The 23,511-nt window shown below is 35.9% G+C and overlaps 1 protein-coding gene across 7 annotated transcripts in view; it reads left to right on the top strand.

The window, feature by feature from the left end:
* LOC140626332 (uncharacterized) overlaps window positions 1-23,511 on the top strand; it is a 591,342-nt gene that overhangs the window by 494,108 nt on the left and 73,723 nt on the right. Inside the window, exon 10 of one of the 7 annotated variants that reach the window (XR_012025520.1) lies at window positions 4,777-4,909. The exons of the other annotated variants lie outside the window; for them this stretch is intronic. The gene's annotated coding sequence lies outside the window, so the exon portion shown is untranslated. The remainder of the gene's footprint in view (window positions 1-4,776; window positions 4,910-23,511) is intronic. 7 annotated transcript variants of the gene reach the window in all.

The raw sequence follows: 23,511 nt of genomic DNA, 5'->3' as shown, positions 1-23,511 counted from the left end.
ATCTCCTCACGCGTTTATCATCTCACTTCATCATAATAAGGGTGGGTACAGTACAATAGGATATTTTGAGAGATAGATAGATCACAGTCACTTTTATTAGAACATACTGTTACCATTGTTCTACTTGTTGTCATTGTTACTTGGCCTAAGTGATTAATGAAACTTTGTCATAGGTATACATGTATAGGAAAAACAGTCTATGTAGGATTCTGAACTATCTGCAGTTTCTGGCATCTGGCACCCCCCCCCCCCAGGGGTCTTGGAACCAATGGGGGGACTGCTGTACTTGTTTTACTCCCTCAATTCTAGGGTGAAGAGTCAATATCTTACATCTACATGTCTACTTTATATCCTTATGATCCAAATTCATTCTGTATGTTTTCACTGAGACTCTCTTTTAGAATATTATTAATGTATTGTTTTAGCCATATATAGTGGCCTTTGCTCATTGTCCATCTTTATAGCATTACTGTAGATTTCAACATTTTTGAGCATTCCCTGCTTCTCAAAGCAATTGGCCTTTGTGGCATTGATTCTGGGTTGTCTTCTCTCCTGGGGACAGCTCCTTATCTCGCTACTGTTTTTTTCCACTATTTTAAATGCACGTGTTCTGTTATTCCTATTTCCAGAACATCTGCTTTTTTCCTCCTTCTCTGGGGAGTATCTCTCTTCTAGGTCTCAACTATCATTTCTCTGTGGACAAGGCTAAGGCAATGAACATCTTTTCATCTCTAGAGCTTTTTCTTGAATCTCGTGAAGTCCAGAAAAAAGAGAAGAGAGCTAAAAAGATCAAGGATATTTCTGTGAGTTCAGAAAACTATCTAGTTGCAGATTTGGAACTACAGAGAATAATGGAGATTCAGTAGGTAGAAACCAAACCAAAGCTGGAGCTTTTCATTTTTGCTCTCATTTGAAAGAAGATTCTTTTCTTTTCAATATACTTTTTAATCTTTCGTTCTTCATTTCAGAGTTGGTTCTGAGATTGTTGCATAGCTTTTTACTAAAGGTCAATAAAATAAACTGTTTTGAAGTGATTAGGTCAGGTACTAGACAGAAGTACATAGTTTTCAGGTGATGGAAAAATTCATTTACTATTTATACTGAAAGTTATATTAAGGGGCACTGGAGCAAGTCCATTATTTCCTAATCTTACTGATTTTGCTGATATTGATTACACTAAATATAATAATACTTTTCATTTATAAAGTGCTTTTAAACTATATACAAAGAGTGCCTGAATCAGGTCACATTCAATATGTCTCTTCATATGTCACGTGGTAAGTTCACTTTCTGAGGCCTGATGAATACATTTGCATCAGTTCATTTTCCTGATTACTGGAGCCAAAAAGACCAAATATACTCTATATATTCCAATTATATAGGATTGCCCAATAAAGCCTTGTACCAGGATAGGATTTATTTATTTATTTTTAAATATTTTATTTTTTAAGTATTTCTACCCCCAACATGGGGTTCGAACTCACAACCCTGAGATCAGGAGTCACATGTTCTATCACCTGAGCCATTCAGGCACCCCAAGGATTAAGAACAAAAGAACAAACAACCAGAAAAACAAAACTTCTGTGAGTCAGAAACTAGACTGGTTTTTATGTGTGATTGTGGGATTAGTTTCATTATCTTAAACTCCCATCTGCACCATTCTTGTCACCACAAAAATTGCAAAGAATACTCTCATTAGCTGCCTAAAATTTGGTCTTACTAATGAAGAAAATATTTCTGTGCCACCTCTTCACCATTGGAAGGGATCGTGTATGAAAGCTCTGCAGGTGCTTCTTAGAAGTTAAAGCATATTTGTTGTAACAGTTTAATCTTCTCCCTCAATTTCATTTTGTTCTCATTTGCTTCCTTTTGCTCCTTTATCAGTTTCCATCTCCTCCACGTTGCTTGGGTAATGATTGTCCAGCAATATGACCAGACTCTGGATAATTCAATAGGTTTAAACAACAAAGCGTTCATTAAAGAAAACTACTGAAACTGCATGTGCCCTCTGTCTCTTAGCCTTGTGGGTCTTTGGCTGTTTATTCCCCCCGCCCTTTTAAGACTATATTTATTTATTTGAGAGAGAGATGGAGAGAAGAGTGGGGGTGAGGGGCAGAGAGAGAGAGAGAATCTCAGACTCTGCATTGAGCATGGAGCCCCGTGTGGGACTAGATAACATGACCAGAGCCAAAATCAAGAGTCAGATGCTTAACTAACCAAGCCACCCAGGTTCCCCTATTTTGCTTTCTGAATTTAAAGGACATTTACACACACACACACACACACACACACACACACACAAAGATTGCCTTTTTTTCTTAAGTCATTTTCTGAACTGAAAATATCTCCATATAGACATATGGCCTTCAATATGTATGGAAACTGTATTTGATAGTAAAGAAGAACTTTGGAAGGAAGTTAGAAATATCGTAAAGTGATATTGAGGGTACTGTCAAACTAGACAAAATCATTAATGTCATCAAATATTTGCTATAAAAGAATTAAAATAGAAGATTTATGTCATAGTAAATACTTTGAAAAAAGTTGCAGGAAGCCCTGGGTGGATCAGCAGTTTAGCGCCTGCTTTCGGCCCCGCGGCGTGATCCTGGGGTCCGGGATGGAGACCCGGGGTCCGGGATGGAGACCCGGGATCCGGTCCGCATCAGGCTCCCTGATGGAGCCTGCTTCTCCCTCTGCCTGTGTCTCTGCCTCTCTCTCTCTCTCTCTCTGTGTCTCTCAGGAATAAATAAATAAAATCTTTAAAAAAAAAAAGTTGCTACACTAGAAATTTGAGATGGAAGTTTTCAAGGAAGTTACTTAAATATTTTTATTTGTTCTGTTCCTATTAAGCTTATTTAAATACTTGATATTCCAAGTGTGAACTGGAGCACTGTGAGTTACCAAATATTGGGAGACTTAAAAAATATCACTATATTCATATTCTTGTTAAATTCATTCTGTGACCTACTGGCTTCCAAAACATATAGTAATATAACATTACATCCATTGAGGTGAATTTTGGAATATAGTAGTTGGAGAAATTTATTTCTGCATGACATAAGGCAAAAAAACTCAGATACTGATAGTAAATACTTTTCACAAAGGATGCAAATTCTCTAACACATGATTAGAATGCTGTGTTATGTTCTACATGTGCTCAAATTTCGAATCCAGTTTTACTTCACAATTAGACTTTCTCTGATAGTTTTAGGTAAAACAACATTAAACAATTCATCCCCCAACATATAACAAAAAAGGTAAGACTTTAAGGGAAATCAGTTTACTTTTGTTTTTTAAATTTTAAGGATATTTGGAAGTTAGGCTGTCTTCATTTCTGTTTCAAAGTAATCAAAATATAAATCCACAATGTATTTATTTTCTTGTCCTCCAGATCTTCCACTAATTAGATTATTAATGATATGCTTTTAAAACTACACCAGATTTTGTTTTTTGTTTTTAAGTTTTATCTTTTTAGGTATTCTCTATACCCAATATGGGGCTCAAACTCATGACCTCGAGATCAAGAGTTGCATGTTCCTCTGGCTGAGCCAGCCAGGAGCCCCTTGTTTTTGTTTTTGTTTCTGTTTTTTATTTTGTTTTGTTTTTAAATAAAGCAGACTACTTAATCCCATATTATATATTCCACTATGGTAGATTTAACAGACTTAAAACACACCAAGAAAACATAGCAAAACATCACTCAAAGTAAATTAAATTAAAAACAATTGAAGTTTTCAAAGAGAAACAGTGACAAAAATATTAAAAGCATGTTATAACACCTACAGACTTGCTATAAATACACCAAAATGTCAGCACTAAACTTTTTAACAATTAACTGAAAAATTGTAACCTGGACAATTCCATAGTTCACAGACCTTATGTGTTTAAAGATAGACCAGTTGTTCAAGAGGTAGAATTATTTTGTGTACTAATCCCAGAAAGGAATTTTGTGCAAGACTCCTCATTAAGAGAATAATATAAAGGACTGTGTCCTCCATGAGATTTCTACAGAAGAGCTTAGGGGGTCTGTTTTGAAAAAAGTATGTATTAAGTATTAAGTATTAAGTATTTTAGAATTACTATATTTACATTAATGTATTATGTGTGAACTGATATGAGTGCAGAAATAGAACATCAATGTTAAATATTAAATGACATGCTTTCCTACAGTATTACAACAAAGCAGAGAATAGAGAGGTACATGTATTGTCTTTGTAAGTACCATGAGCCAGCAATGCCTTGAATACACATTTGGCCATATCATTTCTTGACAAGCAGAGGGGCTCACTCTAGAACAAAAGTCATCATTTAAAAAAAAAAAAAAAAAAACTAACCATACCATACAACTGACTTACAATGTTTTTTAAAAGATTTTGTTTTTAAGTAATCTCTAAACCCAACGTGGGGCTCAAGCCCACAACCCCGAGATCATGAGTTGCATGCTCTACTGAGTCAGCCAGGTGCCCCTTATAATTTTTGATTAAATGCAGCACATGAACTTATTTAGTTCTCTAGGTATATCTTTTGCAATCAATTCTCCTATACTGTACAGAGAATGACCTGCTATTCAAGATGAACCATTTCAAAAGTGCTTTCCTGAGACTTAAAAAGAAAAAATGCCAAAAGGCATGCATACTTGGTTTGCCTGCATATATAATTTTCAGATTAGTTTGTTTCAACCATAGACCTTCTACTGGTGAACTTTGGGGATCTTTTGGTCTCTTCATCTGTATTTTCAAAATTATACCTTGAACAGCTTCTTGCCTTTTCCCTTAGGGACTGAGGGCATCTCTCTTCATTGTATGGCCTGTAGGGCAGACACCTTGACTTTCCTACAAGAATATTAGTCCATCCCAATTTGGACGTATTGTTCCAAGCTAAGGGACTATGCAGGATGGCTGCATTCCAGGTAAGTGTTAGGGAATACTACCTTAAGGTCCCACTGCTCCAATTCTGTGGAAAACTCACTTAAACAAAAGATACTTATAAACACATGTGTGCACGCGCACACATTACTCACACACAGACACACCTCCCATTGGAGATATATGTGGTCAGACTGGGAATGGCATTGACTGCTGGCTACTCAAATAATTGTTTTCATTGAATTGCTTTTTTAGTACAAGGCCCCCAGCCTACAGTGAGTAATTTTATATGAAATAATCTCGTGAAACATGTTGCTGCCTTTAGTGTAAGGGTGCTGTTGGATTTCTTTCGTCACTCAGTGTCCTCTTTTTTTTTTTTTTTTTTTTTTAAGATTTTATTTACTTATTTGACAGAGAGCACAAGCAGGTAGAGCAGCAGACAGAGGGAGAGGGTGAAACATGTTCCCTGTGGAGCAAGAAGCCTGATGTGGGGCTCTATCCCAAGACCCTAAGATCATTACCTGAGCCAAAGGCAGATGTTTAACCAACTGAGCCATCCAGGAACCCACCTGTGAGGACCCATGGGAGGACATTGTCTTAGATTTTTAAACCAGTGCCTGTCCTGGGCCCCATTGCCCATCCATGCTATGAATCATGCACCTGATTGGGCTACATCTGAATCCTGGACTTCCTGGCTCTGTCCACTAAGGCCTCCTGCACTAGATGCCAGAGAAGGTAGAGTCGATATGTGATCTAGCAAAGGTCCAGGGGCACAGATCTGTAGGCAGCTGTGTATTCATTTTAGTCCTGCCCTCCATGAATTTGTCCTATTATCATTTTGCCTTGATGCCATTTTTTTGTATCCACTTTGTTTTTATCTTTTCTTAGTATTCTGTATGGATTTTTAAAGCTACCTTAAATAATTGGGGGAAGTGAGCATGAGAATTTGAGGACAATGAAAGCTTCGACCTTTCCTTATTTCATGCCCTTCCAGTCTAGGGCTCCTTGTGTTCTTTAAGCCATTCCCCCAAAAGCAGACCACACTCAACACTTGTTCCCTGTTCCCCTTTCCTGTACTGATAAAATGATATATTACCACCTTCCCCAGAGAGGGCATGAGACATGGTTGCTGTTGCTTCTATCTCTGCACACCACTTGTGCTGTGCTCTACAAGCATATAAATTTTAATATAAAACTTAAGGTTTCTTGGAAGTGTTAGATTCTGTGGGCTTAACATTTTTGATGACTCACTGATGCTCAGTTTCTTGGGTGATTTAGTAAAAGATCTGAACTCCTCTCTAAAATGAACACATTCGCTTAAAAAAAAAAAGTTTACATAATTATTTTGATAGGAGTTGACAGTAAAGCAGAAATTCTGTGAAATGTGGGTACTAAATATTGTCAGTAAACTCAATTCTCCTTTGTCTGAAAATCTTATTTAAATGGCATAACAGAGATTCCATGTATCCTGGGAGTAGCTTTAGAATTCATACTTTTGAGTACCTAGGATGAATATGGGAAAGCCGTTTTTATTAGTTTTTCATTCATTCCCATGTCTGTTTTTCCTGTAGTTAATTAGTGTAACTACTTTGTCCTCACTATTGTTCTAGGTGCTGGAGATACAGTGATGACAAATCAAAATCCTTGCCCTTGTAGAACTTATTTTCCAGTTTCAGGAGGAGATACTCAATGAATGAATTAATAAGCAATGAAGATAATTTCAGATGCAGATACAGCGAAGAAAAAGAAGTGGTTATGTATCCTGATGACTTTGGTTAGAGGGATCAGGATGGTCCAATGAGCTTTGCTATAAGGCCCAAATAAGAAAGGGAACCAGCCATAGAATGAACCCTCCAACAAAGAGCAAAACTAGGACAAAGGATCTGAGACAGGAACAAGTTTGTGTACTCAGAGTCCAGAGAGAAGTCCAGGGAGCTTAAGCATAGAAATGTCAGAAGAGGTAGACAGGAGGATGATGGCAGACAGAGTGCAGATCACTTGGTGCCTTTAGCTGTGCATATCTACCTATTTGAACCTTGAGAAAATGATCTAATGCCTTGGCCTCAGTTTCTCTTTCTTTAAAACAAAGAGGATGAAAGCTAGCTCCTAGGCTTATTTGGATATTTTGTGTGTCAATTGATGTTAAGTACTTGGAAGAATGTCTGGCCCTCAGTAAAAACTATATATGTTTTCTGTTATTAGTGTGTATATATGCAAAGTACAGTTTTCCTCTAGCTAATCACTTCAATTTATTGCCCTTATAGGCTTTTAAAGCAAGCAAGGGTCTTGGCAATCACATCCAATCTTGATATTTTACAGATGAGGCTTTAGCTCAGAGAGGTCAAATGGCCTACACAAGTTCCCACAAGTAGTAAGTAAATGTTTAGACTAGAATCTTAGTTTCTTGATTCTCAAGCCAAGAGTTTGATACTGTTGAATGGTGTTGGCCTGTAGTTAACCTAATGGCTTGGAATTACTTTCCTTAATATTTACCTTCTAGGATTATATTTAGATTAGCATTATTGAACCTGAATGCTTTTGTAAAGACAGAGATGGTTACCATATTGGTAGTGAAGTTACAAGCTAATGATTTACTGACAACTGAAAGATAGCTGAAAGTAATTAGAATTGATATTATCCTAACATTAACCACAGATTCAAATATCCCCTTAGTAGCTTCAGAATTCATACTTTTTTCACAAGATGGATATAGGAAAATCATTTTATTATATAATTTATTCATTCCATCAACAACTCCTCCATGGTTTGGACTATTCTAGATATTGGAAGTATAGTGATAAACAATTTGAAGTCCCTGCCCTCATAGAATTTACACTTTTGTCAGGGGAAACAAATAATAAACCCTTGAATAAACAGACAACTAAGTAAAACATATTTATGTCAGGGCAGTCCCAAACATACTTGAAAATTGGGAACTCAGGTGGTCAGTGATTTGATTGCCATTATGATATATAAAGAGATTATTGCTAAAATTAGAAAATCTAATCCCACTTTATTTTATTTTTTTTAAACATTTTTAAAAAAGATTTTAGTTATTTATTCATGAGAGACACAGAGAAAGAGAGAGAGAAGCAGAGACACAGGCAGGGGGAGAAGCAGGCTCCATGCAGGGAGCCTGATGTGGGACTCGATCCCAGGTCTCCAGGATCACACCCTGGGCCACCGCTGAGCCACCAGGGCTGCCCCCTAATCCCACTTTAAATGATTAACTCAAACAATTCCTTTATCAAACCTCAGTTCTCTGGCCTCACTTTTGAGATAAAGAAAGGGTCAGGTTACATACATTAAAATACAGTTATGCACATGGATAGTACTAGTTGAATGATGGGGGTAAAGTTAATATACGGTATAAAGACTTTGCTAATGAATCACAATCTTGGATTAAAGTTATTTTACCCAAAATATATGATTTGGTGGCTTAGAGAAATTTAAAACTTTTCTGTTTTCTTAGACATATCAAAATTGGTTCCTGAGATAATCTTTTTTTTTTTTTTTTTCCTTTGCCTCCTATTAGGAAATCTCTTACCTGGGAAAAATTCATTGTAAGCCATTTTGAACTCTTTTGCCATAGAAGCAATGTTTATTTAATATGATAGTCAAGTTCAAATGGTAGTTTACAGAAGTTCTTTTCTTTGTTTTGAAAGTTGAAAGATTGCATTTACTACGCTCCCCTAAATTTTGTCCAGGTGGGTTTAGAAGCAGTAGGCAGAGTATGTGCATTTTTCTTTTTCTCTAGGCTCAGAACCAGGTCCAGCCATCTTGGGAAACTGGTGAAATACCCCTCTTGCACCCTGCTGCCTTCCTTTCTCTACCCTTACTGGGACATGGCACTCTTCTTTTTGAGGCCTTTATAGTCCCCCTACCCGTGCCCCCTAGCAAAAGTTATGTGTCCCTATTCTCTATTTTCTTATTGAAATAATACCAAAGTTGGTTATTGAGTACACAGTATGGATGCTTGATTTTTCAGGATGACAAACAGTATCCCACAATGTCAGAAAGATTTCTTGTAACTTTCAGTCACATACCTGTTTTTAGGGGCCAATCACTTATTTTCTCAGACTTGCCTCCCTTTGCCCCCTAACAAACAGCTCCTATTCAGTCAGAGTTATAGCTGACTGGTGTCCATGTATTCATGGAATGTTCTTGTTTCTCACTTTGGGATGGTCTACAGGATTTAAAATCTATAGATTTCACTCCGAGCAAGCTTAGTCCTCTAAGAAAAAGAAAAAAAAAGGCTGAAAAATTATAGCAATATTTTCAGATTAGTTTGGGTTCACCCTGCTGTTGGCATCTGCTTTATTCTTTATATTGTCTTTGTGCACTTTGCTGTCACGTTAGAGAAATCTTCTATGTGAAATCCTAGCCTAAGCAAAAGGCAAACAGAAGCAGTGAATTTGTCCCCAACCACTGTGAAGACTGTGACATAGGTCTCTGCCTGCCAGAAATAGACGTAGTTTATAGTTTGTTCAACTTCATCACTCAAATTTTTTTCATTTCCTGTTTTCAGTTGAATAAATGGGGGGGGGGGCAGAAAAAAATGACTACCATAAAAAGTACATTTCCCACTCTATGTTCAATTATGAAGGGACATCTATAAACACAGGAATAAAGCCCAAAGGAAAGGAGAGATTTCCTAAATGTTGTTGGATAGTCACGTTAGCTTCCAAATAAAAATTGTTTAAAAATACATTTAGGACATATAAGCAGAAATATTGACATATGGTATGTGATAGTTGGCTGAGTTTATGGATAACATATAAGCCTGGCTGGAGGAGCTTTGATGACAATTGTATGAGCCAGGAAGAGTCTGGTCATCAGAAATACAGATATTTAGGGAGTCGTGGAAACTTAATGGTCATGTAGAAGAATTTATTTGATAATTAACATGAAGGAATATAACTCAAGATGTGACTCATATTAATGACACTTTTTAGAAACAACTAAATTATTCAGTTTTTATTTTTGTGATCTCCAAAAAATGCTATTGGGTGAGCCCCTGATAGCCATGACCTTTGTCAATATCTACAAGGGAATTCTTGTTTCCAGGCTACTTAGGGTATGACATTTGTTTATTAAACGTTACCTCTGAAGCATATCACACATGCATTTATAGCATATATAAAGTTATAAGATACGTAAATTTATGAGAAAAAGCTAGATTTGCAGCAGTACATGCTCCAGACTGTGCTTATGTGAAAAGTAGAGTTTTTAAGAGATAGCATAGTTATAAGATATTCTACTGGATTGAAATTAGAAAATTTAGTTTCTATTTCTACTCTTGTCATCTAACTTTATGAGTTTAGATACATGAGGTAATCATTCTTGGATTTATTTATACAATTCTAAAACAGCAGGACTGTCTACTTGATTTTCAAGATTCCTTCCTTTTCTAGATATCTGGTGAATCCTACTGGGTATTTTTAGGATATGATATCCCTTTTTTATGTTAAGACTATTGGTTGAAATACCTATAAAATTATGTAAAAAGTTAAGAAAAAGGGACGCCTGGGTGGCTCAGTGGTTGACCATCTCTCTTTGACTCAGGGAGTGATCCTGGGGTCCAGGATCGAGTCCCATATCAGGCTTCTGGTGGGGAACCTGCTTCTCCTTCTGCCTATGTCTGTGCCTCTCTCTCTCTGTCTCTCTCATGCATAAATAAATAAAATCTTAAAAAAAAAAAAAGTAAAGAAAAAGCATCTGAATAGCTTTTTTTTTAAATCTTGGTTTTTATTTAAAAATTTGTCTTAGCCATTTGCTGACCTCTCAGCTTCTGATATTTGTTTTATTGGAAGCAAATTGAACTTACTGTTGGGGATCTGACACATTTTCAGTATTTAATCTCCCCATTCATGCACAATGCTGGATACACCCAATTAGGAAAGACTTCTTTATGGCTTTTATTTTATATTTATATATATATATTTTATATACATATAATTGAAGTATAATTAACATGCAGGTTATATTAGTCTTAGTTGTACAATATAATGATTCAACAATCGTATACATTGCTCAGGGCCCGTCATGATAAGTGCACTCTTAATCCTCTTTATCTTTTCATGCATCATCCCCAACCACTTCCCTTCTGGCAACCACCAGTTTGTTCTCTATATTTAAGACTTTGTGTTTTGTTTGTATCTCTTTTTTTTATTTTGTTTTTTTTTTCTTAAATTCTATATATGAGTGAAGTCATATGGTATTTATCTTTCTCTGATTTACTTCATTAAGCATAGTATCCACTGTATCCATCCATGTTATTGCAAATGGTGAGATCTCATGATTTTATATGGTTAAGTAATATTCCATTGTGTGTGTGTGTGTGTCTGTACCACACCTTAATCCTTTCATCTACTGATGGGCATGTGGGTTGCTTCCATATCTTGGCTATTAATAATGCTGCGTAGTGAACATAGGGGTACATGTATCTTTTCTAATTCCTATTTTTATTTCCTTTGGGTAGATGTCCAATGGCAGAATTAGTGGATTATATGGTAATTCTATTTTTAATTTTTTGAAATTTCCATACTGTTTTCCACAGTGGCTGCTCCTATTTGCATCCCCATTAACAGTGCACAGGGTTGTCTTTTTCTCCACATCCTTGACAACACTTGTTATTTCTTGATCTTTTGATTCTAACCATTCTGACATCTGTACGGTGATGGCATTGTTGTTTTGATTGGCATTTCCCTGCTGATTAGTTGATGTTGAGCGGTGTTCAGGTGTCTCTTGGCCATCTCTATGTCTTCTGTGGAAATATGTCTATTCAGGTCCTCTGCCCATTTTTTAATCGGATTGTTTGGGACCTTTTGTTATTGAGTTGTATAAGTTCTTCATATATTTTGGATATTAACCCCTTATTGGTTATATCCTTTACAAATCTCTTATCCCATTCAATACGTTGCCATTTTGTTTAATTGTTCCCCTTGCCTTAGGAAAAATATCTGGAAAAATGTTTCTGTAGCCAGTGTCAAAAAATTAATGCCCATGTTTCTTCTAGGATTTTTATGGTTTCAATTTTCACATTTATGTTTTTAATACATTTTGAGTTTATTTTGTGTGTGGTGTAGGAAAGCAGTCAGTTTCATTCTTTAGCCTGTACCTGTCCAGTGTTCCCAGAATCCTTTGTTGAAGAGACTGTCTCTTCAACCCCATTGTATATTCTAGCCTACTTTATCATAGATTAATTGCCCATAGAAGTGTGGGATCCTTTCTGGGCTCTCTATTCTATTGATCTATGTGTCTGTTTTTGTGCCAATATCATCCTGTTTTGATGAGTACAGCTTTGGAATATGGCTTGCAGTCTAGAACTGTGATACTTCCAGCTTCATTGTCCTTTCTCAAGATTGTTTTGCTTACCTGAAGTCTTTTGTGGTTCCACACAAATTTTAGGATTATTTGTTCTAGTTCTGTGAAAAATGCTGTTGGTATTTTGATAGGGATTGCATTAACTCTCTAGATTCCTTTGGGTCATATGGACATTTTAACAATATTATTCCTCTGGGTAGTGTGGGCATTATAGAAATATTAATTTTTATAATCCATGAGCATGGAATATCTTCCCATTTGTGTCATCTTCTATTCCTTTCTTTTACCTTATTGTAAGTTTCTTGCTAGGTATTTTATTCTTTTTGGTGTAATTATAAATGGGAGATTTTTAAATTTCTACTACTTCATTATTAGCATATAGCAGTGCAACAGATTTTTGTGTTGAATAGTTGATTTTTTATCTTCACCTAGCAGCTCTGTAGCTATATGTATCATTTTCAGGAAATAAGATAGTTCAATGAGGACCGTAAGGGAAACCTAATGAGCTGGTTAGAGTTTAAGTAGCTAGTTGGAAGTTGTAGTCAGAGTTAAGGTTAACCAAGGAATGACAAAAAGCTTTGGGACAGGCAGAAGCAAGGAAGCATTAATACTTTTACGGCTACAGAAACAAAGAGTGTGGACTTTGGAATCTGTAGAGTTTTGTGGGTAGCTAATAACTGTAGCAGAGGGCCTCTGATTAGAGCTCTGGGCTTCAGTGAGGAAGTCTGGCTGCTTTCCAGAGAGGTACTTCTCTCTTTCTCCACTGACTGATGTCTTACTGGTGTCTGTCATTGGCCAAAGGGAGCCAAAGAAATGCTGACTGGCCAGGTCTAGAGGGGCAAAGAAAGAATATCAAATATATCCATTATTTGATTCTGTAGAAATAGTTTCTTCATCCTATAATACATAGCTAGCTGTATATGTTTTTAATAGACATTGAGTATGACTTTCGGCAAGATTAACTTTAATGGAAAAGTTAGTTTACAATTTGACACAGACTTGAATATTTGTCACCATATTGCTGTAATGATGATAATCTTATTAGGGCCCAGACTGACTGTGTCACTGACTAATGCACACTCTTTCAAGAGATAGGTAGTGCAACCAGACCTTGGAAGGGAGCAGAAACAGTTCGATACCTATTTTTATACATTGTTAGATTCATTTTGCTGGCTTAGGTGAGAGTGAGGAATTTTAAATCTAAATTTATGAATGATATTGATTTGTTGTTTCCTTTTTTTGGTACTGCCTTTGTTTTTGGTATAGGGCAATTAGTTGGGAAGGTTTTTTTCTCTTCTATTTTCTAAAAGAAGTGCTATAAAATTGATTGTAATTCTTCTTTGTTTGGTAGAATTCTCCTTTAAAACCTTCTGAGCTTGGGGCACCTGGGTGGTTCAGTGTTTGAGCATCTGCCTTTGGCTCAGGTCATGATCCCAGGGATCGAGTCCAACATCAGGCTCCCCTGCAGGGAACCTGCTTCTCCTTCTATCTATGTCTCTGTCTCTCTATCTCTCATTAATAAATAAATAAAATCTTTTAAAAAATTAAAATAAAATAAAACTTAGCTAAAGATTTTTTTTTCAGGAGTTTTATATAACAGTTTCATTATCATTAAACATTATATGACTATTCAGATGATCTAATTCTCCTTGGTTGAGTTGCAGCAATTTGTGAGTTTTAAGAAACTGATCATTTCTTCTATGTTGTCAATTTCATGATTATAAAATTATTTGTAGTGTTCTTTTTAAAAATTAACTATAGGATCTGCAGTGATATCTCTTCTATTTCATTCCAATATTGGTGATTTGTGACATTTTTTTCCCCCAGTCTTGCTAGAAATGTATCTATCTTACTGATTTTTTTTTTAAGGAACCACTTTTTGCCTCATTGGGTTTTTTTTCATATTGTTTTTACTGTTTTTTATTTCATTGCTTTCTATTGTTATTTTTATTATTTCCTTCCTTTTGCTTGTGTTAGATTTTCTGTACACTTTTTTTTGGTCTAGTTTAAGGTAGATATTTCCTTCTTTCTTTTTTTAAAGATTTTTGTTTTTGTTTTTGTTTTTAAGTAATCTCTACACTCAATACAGGACTTGAACTCACAATTTTGAGATTAAGAGTTGCATGCTCTACCGACTGAGCCAGCCAGATGTCCCTAATGTAAACATTAATTTTATAAATTTCCCTCTCAGCACTGCTTTAGCTACATTTCACATATTTTGATATGTGTACTTTCATTTTTATTAAGTTCTTTATATTTTTAAAATTGTGTTAAAATTTCCTTTTTGACTCATGGATCATTTAGAAATGTTTTTCATTTATACATGTTTAGAGATTTTCTTTTTATTTTTATGTTATTTCTGGGCACTTTTGGTTTTGTTTTTTTCGGCTTTTTTTGCAGTTTAGTTAGGGAACAGATTCTATGATTTTAATATTTTAAAATTGGTTGAGGATTGTTTTATGGTTCAAGATATGCTCTATCTTAATGTTCTATGGGCACTTTGAAAAAATATGTATTTTGTTATTGTTGAGTGTTGTAATTCTGTCCTTTAGGTGCTGTTTGATTGTATTGTTCATATCTTCTATAACCTTGCTGATTTTCCATCTTGTAGTTCTTCTATCAGTTTCTGAGAAGGAGGTGTTGGAGTCTAAAACTATGATTGTGAACTTATTCATTTCTCCTTTCTGCTTTATAAGTTTCTGCTTTATATATATTTTAGACATTGTTATTTGATGTGTATATATTTCAGATTATTATGTCTTCATGATGGATTGATCCTCTTTCCTTATGTAATGTCCTTATGTTTTTCTTTGCTCCTAGGAATTTTTTTAAATTTTATTTATTTATTCATGAGAGAGGCAGAGACAAAGGCAGAGGGAGGAGAAGCAGGCTCTATGCAGGAGCCTGATGTAGGACTCGATCCTGGAACCCCAGAATCATGACCTGAGTCAAAGGCAGACATTCAACTGCTTGAGTCACCCAGGCGCCCCAGTCTCTAGGAATTTTCTTTACCTTGAAGTCTTTTTTTTATCAGATATTTATATAAATATTCCTGCTTCTTTTAAAAATTGTTTGCATGGTACATTTTTTTTAATCCTTTAACTTTCAACATATTTCTGGCATTACATTTGAAGTGAGTTTCTTTGAATCAACTGTTACAGTCTCTCTCTCTCTCTCTCTTTTAACTCTGCCAATCTGTCTTTAAATCTATCTACTTAAATCAATCTACTCAGGTGATTATTGGTATGCCTTGTTTAAGTCTGCCATTTTATTATTTACTTTCTTTAGTTTTTCTGGTTATCATTAATCTTTCTCTTTTCTTGACTTTTTATGTTACTTGGGCATTTTTTAAGATTACATGTTAATTTATTTCTAGTGCTTTTGAGTGTTTTCTTTTTTTGGGGTCAGTCTATCTATCTATCTATCTATCTATCTATCTATCTATCTATCTATTCATTTTTGGATGAATGACTTATTGCAGCCTATTAGTATTACCATAGTGAAATGTAGAAACTTTATTTCCATTTATGGTTTTCCCACTTTTAAATACCATTCTCATGAATATCATGTGGTATTATATTTTTTTGTTTCAATCAATAAATATGATACATAGGTCTCATGAGGACAAGGTCCGTCTGTTGTACATACTCAGTTCTTTCCACCTTCTTTTTTCTTTTATCCCGAGCCTCTAAGATTCTTTCATTACTTCCTTTTTGTTTATAGAAATTCTTTAGTCAGTCCCTAAGAATAGGTCTGCTAGTGATATATTCTTTTAGTTTTCTTCTTCATCTGTGAATGCTTTTATTTTCCCTTCATTCCTGAAGGGTAATTTAGCCAAATATAGAATTTGTGATAGATAGTTCTTTCCACATGTATAGCTTATTTCCCCATATCCTTCATAGTTTTACTAGAAAAATCCATTGATATATGACTTGGTGTTTCCCTATAGATAATGCATCATTTCTCCTTGGTTACTCTCTATATTTTTTCTTTGTCCTTCATTTCCTGAAATTTGATTATGATGTGATTTGGTGTGGATTTCTCTGGATTTATCCTTTTTTGAGCTGCTGAGCATTATGAATCTGCAGGTTTGTGTTGTTTTCCATATTTAGGAAGCTTTCAGCCATTATTTCTTTGATTAGTCTTTCAGCTCTATTCTGTTTCTACCTCTTTTCTGAATATGTTGAGATGAATGTTAGATTTCTTATTGATGTCCCACAGGTCTCTGGGGCTCCATTCATTTCTTTTTCAGTTTCAAGTTTCTCTCTGTTGTCCAAATTCCATGAATTCCATTGACTTGTCCTTAAGTTACTGATTCTTATCTTCTGTTGTTTCTACTCTTTTTTCTTTTATTGTATCTTTCATTTGTACAATTTCCATTTAGTTCTTTTTTTATAACTTCTATTTCTTCTTCTATAAGTTTTTTTATATGTTCCTAGAGAATTTGTAATTTCTCGAAGTCTTTTTAAAATGGCTGATTTAAAACCTCTGTCAGATAATTATATCTGATTAATTCCAGTGTTGGCATTGGTTGGTTGTCTTTACTCATGCAAAGTTTTATTGTTATGGTTCTTGGCATGACAAGTCATTTTCTTTTGTTGCTTGGACATTTTTATCTTATGTTAGAAAACGTTTGGATCTTATTTAAATCTTGTTCTGGCAGAAAGTCAACCTGTTTATAGTTAGCATGCAGTTTCAGGTCTACTTTATGGGCTGTGCTTCCATTGCATTTAAATTTCAAAACTTTTGCCGTGTTGTTTTAGTCTTTTTGCCTTACCTGATGTTTCTTAGGCTCTCATTGGCTCCTAATGATGCTATCTGAGGAAGCAAAATGGTTTCTCCAATCTGGACCATTGCTTGTCTTAAAGTAAGACAAACAAACAAACAAACAAACCCACAAGGCCTATGGGAATAAAAAGGCTTCCTGAGCCCAAAGTTACTATGGCATGATCCCCCTAAAGTTCCTCCCAGATGCACCAATGTCTCCAGGTAGAGGATGGGAGTTTTAGACTTTTAGAGACAAAGAGACTTTCTAGATCCTGCTGCTTGTGTGGTTAGGTCTCTTTTGGGGGTCCTCCCCACATAGTCTGCCTAGTGCCCCCAATGTGTAGAGGAGTTTCAGGCTTACAGAGGCATCTATGGCCAGGTGCTGGCCTGATGGGATCTTTTTCTCGAGGGGTACAGAGAGTGTTTCTCAGGCTGTGCTGCTTCTTGTGGTGGAATTCTTTATAGGTACCCTCTGGAGGGAAGTTACAGGATCATGGGGATAAAAAGCCTTCCATAGTTAGACTGCTTGTGTGGTGTCTCTTGCTTGTGCTGTGTGGTAGCCTCAGACTCTTCCAATCCATTCCCCTTGTTGCTGTGGCCTGACTGACCTGGTATGCATTTGAGTTCCATCTGGGGAAGGAATAGCCCTCCCTCAGCTGTCTTCTGATGCTGTTTGGGGGTCAGGAAATGCTGACTATGCGTCACCTTCATTGGATGCTGTTGTGTTGCTTCTCCAGTATTCAGGTCCCAAACGAATTCCGTGTCTTCTTAACAACTCTTACAAACCTCCTTTGGTGGCCTCTTGTTATTGCCTGGACAAAGAGTGGGCACAAATAGACCTATGCTATCTTGTCTCATTCAGAAATCTAGGTTCTGTTTTATATTTTTATAATGTCTTAGAGGAGACTTTTTTTTTAAAGATTTTATTTATTTATTCATGAGCGAGAGAGAGAGAGAGAGAGAGAGAGAAGCAGAGACACAGGCTGAGGGAGAAGCAGGCTCCATGAAGGGAGCCTAATGTGGGACTCAATCCTGGGTCTCCAGGATCACTGCCTGGGCTGAAGGCAGCGCTAAACTGCTGAGCCACTGAGGCTGCCCTAGAGGAGATATTTATTTATTTATTTATTTTTAAATAAGTTTATTTTTTATTGGTGCTCAATTTGCCAACTTATAGAATAATACCCAGTGCTCATCCCATCACGTGCCCCCCTTATTTATTTATTTATTTTAGAGGAGACTTTTAAATGAAGGCAGTTGTAGAGGAAAATGGAAAACTTTGTAGCAGGCAGAAAGAAATGGAAGTGGAGCCCTCTTCCTTTGGAAGCAGTGGGAATTTGAATAAATGTTCTAGAAGAATTGCACTTCCATCTCTGAGTGAGTATGCTTTCTGTTTCATCCAATTTTAAGTTTTGTATTTCTTCATTAATTCTCTATACAGATTGGTATGTGTAATGATAAACATACTAGATTTTGTTTTTTCTTCTAGGCCATTGCTCTACTTTTGTCATGCCTCGAGATTTAAATCCATATAGAAAAGAATTGTATTGTAAAATTTGGATTATTACTTAGCACTGAACTAATTAATGTAATAATAAAAGGGGCTAATGGTGATTACTTAATTGAGCTTACAAAATTTTATATATGCATATGAAGAGAGTTATTCACATGTAATATTATTCCCAGCCCCTTGTGGCACTCTGAGTACTTTGATTTGAATTGCATATAAAAGAATTATTTTTTATGATAGTTAAACTGTAGTATAATTATATGTGTGCATACAGAATCTATTAGTCCTGTGATCTTAAAAGTGAATATCCTCATTTCTTTGGGAAGAAACTATCAGCATTTCTATTTATTTTGATCTCATTGTCCTTTAATTTGTATTGTATGCATAGTTTTAAATACCATAATATATTAGAATAACAACAGATGCAGAAAATTTTAAAATTATATAATTTGGGGTCCTGATAGGGTACTTGACTATAAAATGAGAAAAGTTTTGAGATTAGTGATTTCGGGAACAGAAATTTTTAAAAATTTGCTGCATACAAAGGTATTCAATCTGGAGGAGTTTACCCTCAACTCTTTCAGTTCGAATAAAGAAAGGCAGATGTGTAAAATAGTCATGTTTTCATGAGTTTGGAGAATACATATAAGGATTAGAGACTCAGAAACATTTTTGAAGTCATGTGGGAGAGAAGGAAATCTGACCAAACAGGACAGAGCTTGAAGCTGGGGTCTGAGAGAACACTTAGTCTGCATGATTTCATAGGAAAGTCAGCCATTGCTCTTCCTAATGGTTCACACCTGTCTATAAAAATTACTTCTCTTTTTCCACCTGTACTTCCTAAATTCCTTACTTTGCTTTGCTATTTCTTTGTCCATAACATAGATCACCTCTAACTTACTATAATGCACTTGCATTAATGTCTATTGTGTCTTCCTTCAGACAGAATGTCAGTTCCATGAGGGAAAGTGTCTGCCTGCCTTGTTCAATGATATAAACCAGATGCCTACAACAGTGCCTGTGTAATGTGGGAATTCATCAAATATTTGTTAATTGACCAACAGCAGGGTACAGGGCTTGCCCACAACTTTTAGGATTTAGTGGTTTTTATTAAACTATATTTGGAGATTAAATTTTGAGACCCAGTATGCTGGCTAGAATACAACATATAAAAAAGAAAATAGTATTGGTTGATTTGCTTTCTTTATTCAAAATGTAAACCCATTCCTTTAAATAATACTTATTTTTATTATTTATTTTTTATGGAGGTATAATTGACACCTAACCATTATATTAGCTTCAGGTGTATAGCATAATGATTCAATATCTGTATGTATTATGAAGTGACCACCATAATAAGTCTAGTTAACAACCATCATAATACATAGTTACAGAAATTTTTATGTGTGTGATGAGAACTCTTAGGATTTACTCTCTTAGCAACTTTCAAATCTGTAATAAGCATATTCCCTTTTTGTAAGTACAGTTAAGTGGAATGAGTGGCTCTGAGTGCTAGAATCAAAGAATCATGATTAAACAGTTGAGTTGGGTAAGACTTCTTGTAGCCAATTCATATAGAGCTGTCACTGAGGCTTTCCTGGCTCCTGTTGTGCTGCTATGGCATGCAAGTGTGGACCTGTTTTGTTTTGTTTTGTTTTTAAGATTTTATTTATTTATTCATGAGAGACACAGAGTGAGAGAGGCAGAGGCATAGGCAGAGGGAGAAGCAGGCTCCATGTGGGGAGCCTGATGTGGGACTCAATTCCAGGACTCTGGGATCACACCCTGAGCCAAAGGCAGATTCAACCACTGAGCTACCTTGGTGTTCCCTGTGGACCTTTTTTAAAACCTATGTTATCTTTTCCATTTCTTCATGCATTGCTTTCTGAATGTTGTTCATTGCTCCATTTGTCTTTTCTATCTTTGCTGTCCAATAGGTTATAGTTATTGCAAAAGCTTTCTGACTGGCAGAGTCATATCTAGATGCCTACAGGGCATTTTGGAAAGATGCTGGAGGGCAGTCATCTCACTATTAGAGCTATATTTTCAGGGGATTAAAGGCTTCCCAGTTTCAAGAATCTTTAAATATGAATATTATCTTAGGAGTAGATACTTTTAAATTATGTATTTAATTCTTGATTCTTGACCATCTGCCGGGATTAAAACAATAATGGGATAGGAAACAGGAGAGGATTCATGAGAGGAGAATGAGAAACTCCTGGAGAGGGTAAGACAAATTTTGGGGAGATGGGCATTACTTTTATTTAGGTTTTTTGCAGAGCTGGCTCTGTAAAGAAATGGATTGTTTTCATTTTATTCTTACTCATCCACTGTGCTTTACAATGTATGCCTTATGTTAGTGTTGAAAGAGACCAGTGACTTAGTACTCATTATTACTGGATAGTATAAATTCTTTGGTTCTGGTATTTGATATAGTCTAGCCATGGCTCTTGAGTGTACTCATTTCTGTCATTTGCTAAAGTAACCTACAATTTTTGATGGTTTCGGGTACAAAGTTGATGAAATACAGGAAAATTAAGTTCAGATGCATTGGACAAAAACTTATTTGATCTCCCCTCTTCTCTCTGGCTTTCCCATCCTTTATTTATTCATCCAGTCTCATGTACTTGGATGCCCTTTTGATTCTTAACGTCTCCCTCATTTCTTCAATTTGATCAAGCCCTATTCTGTACCTGCACATCTCATATACTTTGCTTCTTTCAGCTTGGCATAGTCCTCTTTGATTTTCTTTTAGTGTCATAACAGTATTCCAACTTGTTCCTGGACCTGCTTCTTTTTCCTGCCAGTCCAATACTCCCACAACCCTCCAAACCAGATTATTGCTTCTCTTTTCCAATTCTGAACATATTGCTCTCTTGAACTAAAATTTCCTAATTTCCTATTGCCTTGTAGATTAAGTGCAAACTTTCCAAATTGATGTATGTGATCCTCCATAATACATAAGCAATCCCTGAATGCTTTCCCCTATTGCTACCCTGCAGTAATGTGTATAGTATATCATCTGAGCATAATAATGAGTGCTATTACATGTTTGTTAAAAAAGTGAACTTTTTTTTGTGTTTTGATCAACTTAATTATTTGCTGATACCTATAAATATTAACAGCCCGGTTCCTTTTAGATTAACAGTTCAGAATGCAGGAGATACTGACATCCCAAAATGATTTTAAATGAATTGACAGATATACTATCCTATTTGTGCCTATCAATATCCCATCAACCCCTCAGAACTCCTTGAAGAAACCCTAAGTCCATAAAACTTGCTTGTTCTCACAACCAGATGTCTTCTCATTGTCTTGAATTCACTCTAGTACTTTGGTTTGCATCACTTGGTGTACTGACTATTCTCTACCACATAGGATAGTAATTTGCATGTTTATGTCACTCTCTCCACAACCTGAGAGCAAACTTCTGGAAGATAGAGATTTTTAAAATCTCTTTAAGTCCTTATCATGCTCAGGATATGTGATTGACAAATCTATGAGATCAGTGCATTTCAAGGATTTTTGTTAGTTTGTTTCTCTTTTGTAATCAATGCTGCTGTTCTTCCTATAACAGGGCCTGTTTCTTCAAATGTAATCTTACACGGAAATCCATAAAAGAAGCAAAAAAATAGACTCACTCTGGTTGGCGGGGAGTGATTGTTATATTCTTCCCAAATATCCCCTTTCCACCTGCCCCTTGCTGACTCTACAGAGCACCCATGGCTCTGCTCAATCTTGTCTGAAAACTACAGTATTCAGTTTATATGTCATGGTCAAGCTGAGAGAAACCTTTTAATATCACCACCTCAGTTATTTATCTGAAGTCTTGAATTTGTGCTGGGAATAAACTTTATAAGAGAAGAATACATGAAGATGTCTGTGAGCTAATGATGAACTTATGTTTCATACAATTGCATTGTTGCCAAATTTCACCCCTTATAAATACCATCCTCTCTGTTGGAAATATCTAGAAATTGAAGGAAAGGGAGTGAAGTTGTAACACAATAGAATTAGATATTTCCAGCAATAAATGACTGAGAAAGGAAGTGCATACAGGTTTTTTCTCATACTTTTAAAAGAAATCTGAAATATGAGAAAGCTGACATTTTGTATGCATCCAGGAGAAAAGGGAAGTTCATGATTGGTTTAGGGCAGAGATTTCTGTTGTGTTCTAAAAGGTTTGGGTCAGCACAGCTAGAGGCAGAAGCAGGACTCAAATAAAAATAATCCTGACCATGAGGGAAATTAGTTTTGTTGGACAGTGTTCCTGTCTTTGTGAGAAAGGCTTCACCACATGGTTGAGGGAAATTGCCTTGAGTTCTGATCAGAAGATGTGTCAATTTCTGCTTGTCTCTAGAGCTATTGCAAGCTAATCAGTAAGGGCAAAGAATATTCTAATACAAAGGAAATTTCAGAAAAGGAAGAGAGAAGAATAAAGTGGAATATGAGGAGAATATGAGATAATATTTGCTCTTAGGGTGTAAAAATAAAGCAATAGATTCAAGTTGTCACCAAATACAGTGCTGATATCATCTCATCCTTCACAACTCAAGTCTTTTACTCACATTTCCCCTTCTTCTCCCCACCCCTTCCCTCTTCATCCTCCTCCTGCTTTAACTTTTTATATCCTCTCTCGCAGGATGTTGGATGGAGTATTTCCTCTTGTCTGTTGTCTAGGAATTCATGCCAAATCCCTAAAGCTGCTGCAGAAACAGCCTCGCAATCCCACTGCCTTCTAAGGAGAGCTAGCAGAGATCAGCCCTAATCCTGGGTTGTTTAGCAGCAGTTGGACAAGCTGAGCTACCCTAATCCAGTTACCTTTCTCCAGCAGGAGACTAAGTATATGAGAAGGTTGTTGTGATTCAGTGGCCCAGCAGGAAGTATTTGCAAGACCAACTCTCTAAGACAATTATTGACAGAGATAATTATTCACTGTTTTTAAAAGAAGGGGAAAACCACGTATCATCCATCAGATTGATGTGTGTTTATGAATCCAACTTTCTGATCCACTTGTGTCTATGTGAACAGGAAGAGAAAAGGATT

This window comes from Canis lupus, chromosome 37 (genome assembly GCF_048164855.1).
Source record: "Canis lupus baileyi chromosome 37, mCanLup2.hap1, whole genome shotgun sequence".
NCBI classification, from domain to species: domain Eukaryota; kingdom Metazoa; phylum Chordata; class Mammalia; order Carnivora; family Canidae; genus Canis; species Canis lupus.
The sequence above is the reverse complement of the archived record's forward strand: the minus strand, read 5'-3'. Positions and strand labels throughout refer to the sequence as shown.